Source organism: Rhinopithecus bieti, unplaced genomic scaffold, assembly GCF_001698545.2.
Source record: "Rhinopithecus bieti isolate Rb0 unplaced genomic scaffold, ASM169854v2 scaffold_61957, whole genome shotgun sequence".
In the NCBI taxonomy this organism is placed as follows: domain Eukaryota; kingdom Metazoa; phylum Chordata; class Mammalia; order Primates; family Cercopithecidae; genus Rhinopithecus; species Rhinopithecus bieti.
The window spans coordinates 970,665-980,504 of record NW_016823861.1 but is presented as its reverse complement, the minus strand read 5'-3'; the positions used below and the strand labels follow the sequence as shown (position 1 = coordinate 980,504).

The window sequence follows — 9,840 nt, the reverse complement described above, 5'->3', positions numbered from 1 at the left end:
CAGCCTGGGCGACAGAGCGAGACTCTGCCTCAAAAAATAAATAAATAAATAAAATAAATGATGCTGGGAAAACTGGCTAGCCACATGTAGAAAGCTGAAATTGGATCCCTTCCTTACACCTTATACAAAAATTAATTCAAGATGGATTAAAGACTTAAATGTTAGACCTAAAACCATAAAAACCCTAGAAGAAAACCTAGGCAATACCATTCAGGACATAGGCATGGGCAAGGACTTCATGTCTAAAACACCAAAAGCAACGGCAACAAAAGCCAAAATTGACAAATGGGATCTAACTAAACTATAGAGCTTCTGCACAGCAAAAGAAACTACCATCAGAGTGAACAGGCAACCTACAGAATGGGAGAAAAATTTTGCAATCTACTCATCTGACAATGGGCTAATATCCAGAACCTACAAAGAACTCCAACAAATTTACAAGAACAAAAGAAGCAAAAGAAATCAAAAAATGGGCAAAGGAAATGAACAGAAACTTCTCAAAAGAAGACATTTGTGCAGCCAACAGACACATGAAAAAATGTTCATCATCACTAGCCATCAGAGAAATGCAAATCAAATCCAGAATGAGATACCATCTCACACCAGTTAGAATGGTGATCATTAGAAAGTCTGGAAACAACAGGTGCTGGAGAGGATGTGGAGAAATAGGAACATTTTTACACTGTTGGTGGGACTGTAAACTAGTTCAACTATTGTGGAAGACAGTGTGGCTATTCCTCAAAGATGTAGAACTAGAAATACCATTTGACCCAGCCATCCCATTTACTGGATATATACCCAAAGTATTATAAATCATGCTGGTATAAAGACATATGCACACATATGTTTATTGTGGCACTATTCACAATAGCAAAGACCTGGAACCAACCCAAATGTCCATCAATGACAGACTGGATTAAGAAAATATGGCACATATACACCATGGAATACTATGCAGTCATAAAAAAGAATGAGTTCATGTCCTTTGTAGGGAAATGATTGCAGCCGGAAACCATCATTCTCATCAAACTATTGCAAGAACAGAAAACCAAACACTGCATGTTCTCAGTCATAGGTGGGAATTAAACAATGAGAACACTTGGACAAAGGAAGGGGAACGTCACACACTGGGGCCTGTTGTGGGGTGGGGGGAGGGGGGAGGGATAGCATTAAGAGATATACCTAATATAAATGACGAGTTAATGGGTGCAGCACACTAATATGGCACACTAACATGGCACACGTATACATATGTAACAAACCTGCACGTTGTGCACTTGTACTCTAGAACATAAAGTACAATAAAAAAATAAAATAAACAGTTTCATAGATCTGCTATATGGTATGTTGCTTATAGTTAGCAATACTGTACACTTAAAAGTTTGTCAAGAGGATAGATCTCACACTGAGAACAGAATGTAGTTGAATGACATATTAAAATTGTTGAACAACAAAAGAAATCAATAAATAAAATTAGATAAATTGGAATTTCTGATTTTGTAAAGGGGTCAAAGACACAGAATATGAAAGCAACATAAAAATGGGAGAAAATATTTGCAAATCATATATATGATAAGGCATTAATATTCAACATATATAGAGTTTTGTTTTTTGGGTTTTTTTGTTTGTTTGTTTGTTTTGAGACGGAGTCTCGCTCTGTTGCCCAAGCTGGAGCACAGTGGCAAGATCTCAGCTCACTGCAAGTTCCACCTCTTGGGTTCACACCATTCTTCTGCCTCAGCCTCCCAAGTAGCTGGGACTACAGGCGCCTGCCACCGTGCCAGGCTATATTTTTGTATTTTTAGTAGAGATGGGGTTTCACTGTGTTAGCCAGGATGGTCTCGATCTCCTGACCTCGTGATCAGCCCGCCTCAGCCTTTCAAAGTGCTGGGATTACAGGCATGAGCCACTGCGCCCAGCCCAAGAATTTTTTAAACTAAACAAAAATAACCTGATTCAAAATTAGCAAAGGACTTGAATAGACACTTTTCCAAAGGAAATATATAAATGACCAGTAAACATATGAAAAAACACTTAGCATTACTAAATATTATGGAAATGCAAATCAAGGCCACAATGAGGTACCACCTCACACCCAGTAGATATGCTATTATAAAAAAGAAACAGAAAACAAAACAAAACAATAACAATGAAATAACATGTTGATGAGGATGTGGAAAAATTGGAACCCTTGTGCACTATTGGTGAGAACATAAAATGATACAGCCACTGTGGAAAACAGTGGTGGTTTCTCAAAAAATTAAAAATAGAATTACTATATGAGCCACCAATCACACTTCCAGTTATATATCCAAAAAATTGAAAGCAGAGTCTCAAAGAGATATTTGTATTCCCATGTTCATAGCAGCATTATTCACAATAGCTAAGGTATAAAAGCAACCCTGTTTTCCATGTTTATGTAGAGTAATATATAAACAAAATGTGTTATATACATATAATGAAATATTATTCAGTCTTAAGATGGAAGAAAGTACTGATATACACTATGTCATAGATAAATCTTAAGAACCTTACGCTAAGTGAGATTAGCCAGTCACAAAATGTTAAATTCCATATGATTCCACTTATATTTTGGTACTTAGAATTGTCAAAATCACAAAGACTCAAAGTAGAATGATGGTTGCCAGAGGATAAAGAAAAGAGAAATGGGGAGTTATTGCTTAATGTTATAGAGCTTTTGTTTTGCTAGATTAAAAGAGTTTTAGAGATGGATAGAGATGATGGTTGCACAAGAATATGAATATACTTAATACCACAAAATTTTACATTTAAAAATTAAGATAGTACAAACAAAGAAAAAAATCTAGAGGTGGACAGTGAAGGGATGGTGCAGGGACATAACAGTGCCGTTGAGGATATCTGCTGGCTATTTTCTGCTTTGCCATTTTTATTGTCTACTTTCATACCCATCTTCTGCAACTCTGGATGTCAATTCTCCATTCCAGACAAACAAAGTATAAAGATGAATGCCAGAAGAGTCTGCACCCTCACTTTATTTTAACAAAGAACCAAAGGTTTTCAGAAACTCCACCTAGCAGATTTCCTTTTATTCTTATCTGGAAGTAGCAACACTGGGTTGAAAAATAGCTAGGAAGTAGGGCTTTTGGATTGCAGCTCTGTTAATCGACCAATAACACAGTGAGAGATATAAATATGCAAACAGTGATCAGGAATTTTTTCATTTAAAATGTGAAGTTACTCTGTAGCCTAGTTATTTCTGACCAGATTCCAGGTGTTCAGTGATATTATTTTCCTCCTTAATTGATTCGATAGGTAACTTGATTCCATCATGGTTTGATTTCTGTAAAATGCTCTTGAATTACTGGATTGAATTACTAAGTTAGGGCTTTCAAACTGAACACTTGTAATATTTTACAACTTCAGATTGCTAGGAAACTTAGCATCTTTGTTTTTGTCTTGAAGCAATATTATTTCCTAAGTTTCTTTGAAACATGGCAATATAAATGAGCAATTAACATTTAAAAGTTGAGCATTTAACTTCATAATCAAAAGAGGAAACTTTAACAAGAGCAAAAATATGTGCATGAGAAAATGTGTGAAGTTAAAGTAACTTTGAATTTCAAAATAGTTGATTTAATAAGATTTTATAACACAGTACATATGGTTATAGAATAGTAAAACTTTAAACATTTAAGTCATATATGTAAATCTTTATCATATATGCAATATGTAAAATGTTTATGTATAAATATATAAATAGCTATATGTATAGTTAGTATATATTATATATACTATAGTATTTAGTTATACTATATGTAAATACTTTCTGATTTTTTGAAAAAATATATATTTATATAAAAAACATGCACAATTGTATAAAATGTATATACATACATATACACATACATATATATATAATCTTTACACACTACACTCAGATGTGCACAGAGAAAAAAAGGCTTCTTTGTTTTTTATATCTGATATAATCTTTCTACTTAGACAATAATGTATAAATGTGTGTTTGGACAGGTATGGAGTAGGTGTAATATGGGTCACACTTAAGTTGCTTAGAACAGTATTTCAACACTATCTGTTTAAGACAATGTAAATACTCACTAGCTAAGCTGCCAAGCAAACCTCTCCTCCCTGACTTCATTCTAAAATTGTGGTCTAGATGTAACATGTCTTTACCAGTCCTTTATGCTAGTAGAATTGCTTCTGTCTCTCTGGACACGGCTCTCTGCCATAGCTGTATATTCAGTGCCATAACCTATTAGATGGGGCCTCCCATGGAACCTATGGAAATTTTCTGGAGGCTTACATATTCCTGAAAACTACTGCTATTATTTCACCCAAATTTCTCTTACTTTCCCGGTCATCATTTCTCCTATTCCAAAATGTTTCTGCAGCTCCTCTTCATTTAAGGAGTGGTCCAAAGTGGCAGTGGGGGATGAGGAGGAGTACCTCTGCCTCCTGCCTTCATGTGTCTTCTGTGTCTCCCTTTCTCTTTCCCATGATTCATAATAGAGGGAACTTTCCTTTTCTCTGTCTTTCTCAAAGAAATTCTAGATTTTATACACAACACACACACACACACCACACACACACAACACACATATATATATATAAGTTATTATATATTATATATTTTTTTTTTTTTTTTTTTTTTTCCCTTCAGAGGGAAAGAAATCCCTCCTGGCTAATATTTAATGGTAGGAAGGACCTCCACTCTACATCATGAAATGAAACTCTACATCTGAATGCCAGTTGGCTTGTCTCATTAAACTGTTGTACAAACAGAACTTGGCACTTAAGGATGCAACATGTTTTAAATTTAATATTCTCTAATACTATACCATTATGAATATATGTATTTGTTTGTTTTTATTAGCCTAAACAAAAAAGATGAATTCTAAACTATAAATCTCTCATTGTCCCATTGTTATTGAAAAGAATTTTAGATATAGTAGTGAAGATTTTTATTCAGATAGGAAAATCTTGTGTTCTATAAATAACAGTTCTTGTACTTTCTTACAGATGGAAATTTTCAATATTCTTTCTAACTCTTTTTTCAGACATTTAAATAGAATAAGTTATAAGATAATTTATTTCAGCATGTAATAAATTATATTATAATAAAAATAGCTATTTAAAGCATCTAACAATATTCATTGAACTGACATTGTGTATTCTATTAGTAAACATGATAGACACATTTCTTAATAAAATAATCTCAGAGATAATAAGAATATTATTTCTGAGAATATATAGTGAATCTTGTTGACCATAGAAAAGAAATTGCACATTTGAAATTAAACACTCATGTTTTTATTTAAGAAATAGATAAATGATAAGTGCTCCATAATTAAAGTGTTGCCTTATCTCTGATAGTTTTCTGCTTTCTTAGTGAACAAATTGAAATATTCCTGATTGCTTTCTATACATAACGAGTCTCTGCTCAGATAAATTCTAAGCATACATGTATCTTAAACCATGTATTGAATGTCATTGAATTTCAATCATCTAATGTAAATGTAATAGCACAAAACAAATGGCTGTGCTATGAGATGCTCACAAAATATAAAGAAATCATTTTCTAGCCATTAAATGTTTAACAAATTTTGTGTCAGAAGGTATAAAAATTAAATGATCAAAAAATAAATGAATTTTTTGTGATTAAATAAAAAACATCCCTTCTCTTATCCTCTCTAGCATTAAAGCCAAATTGTTTATTAAATTCATAATATTACACATTGTCCTTAAAAGTGTTCATTAAGTTGATTAACAAGAAAATGTATTAAAAATTTTTCATTAAATTATTGAGCAAAACACATTTCTGGTTTTCTCACATAGCTAAACATATGCTAATCAGAAAACCCAGTTATCTGACTTCCAGCTATTTACTCAGGAAATGAAAATTGTGTTATTTATCCATTGCTCAAAACTGCGTAATACAAGGCCCATTTACAAGGTCAAATTAACAGGACTTGGTGACTAATAAATTGCATGTATGAGATAAAATAACTTAGAAAATTAGTTGATTATTTTGCCATGTCATTTCCTGAGATAGGAAATACTAGAAGAGAATAAATAAGATACTCTTAATGTATGTTCTCATGAATATGAAGCAATGCATTGTGTATTAATAGATGAATTTACACTGCTTTCTTTAACTGTGGCTTTATAACTCACTGTTTTTATACTATTACAAAAAATGAACTGGATATTGTGGCTCAGGCCTATAACCCCAGCACTTTGAGAGGCCAAGGTGGGATTGAGATGAGGAGTTTGAGACCACTTAGGCAACATACTGAGACTGTGTCTCTACAAAAATAAAATAAAGAAATAAAAATTAGCTGGGCATAGTGGCGTGCACCTGTAGTCCCACCTACTTAGGAGACTGAGGTGGGAGAATTACTTTGAACTCTTTGAGCCTAGGAGTTCAAAGCTGCAGTGAGCTATGATCGCTCACTGCACTCCAGCCTGGGCAACAGAGTGAGACTTGTCTCAAAACAACAACAACAACAAAATTTTAAAAATATGCTATATTAGTATCCTTCTTTCAGAGTCGTACTAGTTTATAAAAATAAATGTGTATTCAAATTACAACAGTAGGCTGGGTCCGATGGCTCACGCCTGTAATCCCAGCACTTTGGGATGCCAAGGCAGACAGATTGTTTGAGGTCAGGAGTTCAAGATCAGCCTGGCCATCACAGTGAAACTCCGTCTGTACTAAAAATACAAAAATTAGCCAGGCCTGGTGGCACATGTCTGTAATCTCAGCTACTCAGGAGGCTGAGGCAGGGGAATGGTTTAAACCTGGGAGGCGGAGGTTGCAGTGAGCAGAGATCATGCCACTGCACTCCAGCCTGAGTGACAGAGTGAGACCTTGTCTCAAAAAAACAAACAAAAAAAAAAATTACAACAGAAATATCTACTTGCATTTGAGACATATGTTTTGAAAATTCTTCTATGATATTAGACAAAATAAAATCTAAGACACATTTAAATTAAATAATGAACATGAAAATGATCAATTATAGTATTTAGCACTAACATGCAAGTATTTCCAGCTAGTGCTATTATAAGTTAATACAACTTTTAAGGAAATATTCAGTGAGCAAACTCCTTTGATAGAAAATAAGTAACTTTTGTTTATTAGGTTTATTAGTTTGAAATCTTTTTAATTTAATTGGCATTATATATATTTATATTTAAAATTAATTGTTGTGAACATGTGTTACCTGACCTATTGTCCTAATAATTAATTAAAGTGATCTGTTTTCATTTACTAATTTTTAAGCTTGAACAATGAAAAGTCTTCCCTTAATAAGACATAAACATTCTCTATGGCACAGATCCATATTGAAGCATATTGTTGCCGTCCTTCTGAACCAATCGAGAAAAAATAAATACTTATGATTTACAGCTAGCTAATTTATAAATATTCCCATAGGTTCAGAACAATAGTCAATAGAACAAATGGATAGCCCTGAAATCCTCATTTTTTGCATAAGTATTTCTGAAGCAAGTGGTATTTAGAAAACTTTAAGAAATATATAAACTGGAAATTATTCTATTGATAGTTGTGACTACGTTTTTGTGAGACATGGATTTTTTTTCATTTCATATAAAATTCAGTAAGAAATGAAGAAAATGCCTGCATGGTCCATAAATATCATCCCCTATTAGCACAAAATTATGGAACTGTTATTTAACTTCTTAGTTTACTTAGCAATCCAGTTGTATTCTTCATTATCCACTTAAGAGTCATAGTCTTAAACGGAGGATACAGAATAGTCTGAAAACATGAATAGAAATTTTAAAGAATAGAATGAGAAAAACACTGGATTGATAAGTAAAGACAGTTAGGCTGGTACAAAAGGAGTCAGGAAATTTGAAGAAAAGCCGGCAAACTCCAGGGTGGCCATTCTTAGATTTTGGCTCCAGGCTGTAAATTTAAATGTCTTGTTAACCCTCAGGCAAACTGGGAACTACTGCAACTGTAAAAAACACATCTTCTTTACTGCTTTCAATTCTAAGGCAAATTTTAAAGAAACAACATTTGTTAAAATACTTTTTGTCATAAAAGCATGGTAGCCTTTTGGGAGAACATTGGAAAATATATAAAAGTCACAAGAGGAAAATGAAATGATCTGAATTCCATCTAGTCAAGTAGCACTTGAATTTCTTTAAACATACTCACATATGTCAACACACATGTGTATGTTTGTGTGAGTGCATCTTTTAAATTAAATAATTTTAAGAAAATGTAACACAGATAGTGCACAAACTATAATTCTACAGCTTAATGAATTTTTACATAGTGAATACACCCATATAACCACTATTCATAACAAAAAAACAGAAATTAATCAGCATTCCAGAAGCTCAGTTTTGGGATCATTTCTGTTGCTATTCTATCTTCTTCTTCAAAGTGACCCATATTCTAATTTTTATCACCTTGTAGGGATTATGCCTGTTTTTGAAGTTTATATAAATGGAATCATATAGTATGTATTATTTTATGTCCTAGAAACTTAGATTCATGAAATTAATCCATGTGATTACTTATAGCAGTAGTTTGTACATTCTCAGTACTTCATATGATTCCATTTCATATATAAAACATAATCTGTATAACCATCTACTATCGATGGACATTTGGGTTGTTTCCAGATTTTGACTATATAATGCTTTTCTGACCATCTTTGTATGTGTCTTTAAATAAAAATTTTATTTAACTTTAAATACAAAAATGTGTGTAAATCACATATGAATAGCAACATAAATTTTCAAAGGGTAAGCCAATACACAGATAAAGAAATAAGCCATCACTAACACCCAAGAATTCCCTGGTATGCACGGTAATTTTGTAATGACTACTGAATACTGCACATGAAAAAAATTATAGAGGCTTGGGATGAAGTTACATTACTAAAAAGAATATTTGCTTTTGCTTCTGTTAAAATAGGGGTAGATCACCTTAATACAATCAGAGTTTCAATATTGGGTTTACATTTGTGTGAGATCTGGTCTTTTTCCCAAGCACCATAACTCGCATGGTATAGAACTTTCGTGACCCCAACAGAAAGCATTGGGTGTTTACCAAGGTATGTCCTCTTTAGTAGCTAAAAAAAAAAAAAATCACTTGACCCCTTAGCCCCATGACTGCTGCAAAACCTCTTCAGCTTCACTCAAGTCACTTCTTAATGCTCAGCATTTTAGCCTCTCACTACAAATCACTTAATAATTAATGGAAATTGCATTTGTTTTAAACAAAAGGTGGATAATTCTCATGACAGTATCACCTTGCTTTTCCTCCTTCTTTTATTTATAGTTACTAAATATTTAATACCATAGCATACCAGGTTTCTTACTTTCCTGGTTAATATTCTTTCTCTCTGTACCTTTGCTCTCAGCCTTCTGTGATCAGCCCCACACTGTGACAGAGTTAGGTAGAGGTTCTGTGCTGTACTCAGGCTTTGATTAGAGAGAGCAGTTTCCAGCTTGAGTCACGCATGATGATAGTCATTGATTGTGCAGAAGTCATTGACCTACATAATGTTGACAGCAGCAGGCCAGGGATTTAACTAGGTAGCACACACTATTGGTAGGTTTACCTGCATATCGTTTCCATAACCTGTATGCTTGTAAGATAATCATTTCATGCCTAGTATATGGTACTCAAACTCTTGGTTTAAATGTCCACCTAGAGAATTATTAAGGTAGCATTTTCTGATAGCACGAGCTTTCCAGAAAATGCCCATTTGATGTACCATGCTATTTTATAAAGTACTGGTTTTATTTTTAAACAGTAAAAAAATACAAGCAGCAAGAACTACAGAAATGGCACAT

At 33.3% G+C, this 9,840-nt stretch overlaps 1 protein-coding gene across 1 annotated transcript in view; it reads left to right on the top strand.

The window, feature by feature from the left end:
- The window catches only part of PCDH15 (protocadherin related 15), a 591,153-nt gene that overhangs the window by 315,672 nt on the left and 265,641 nt on the right, over window positions 1-9,840 (top strand). The gene's annotated exons all lie outside the window — the stretch shown is intronic.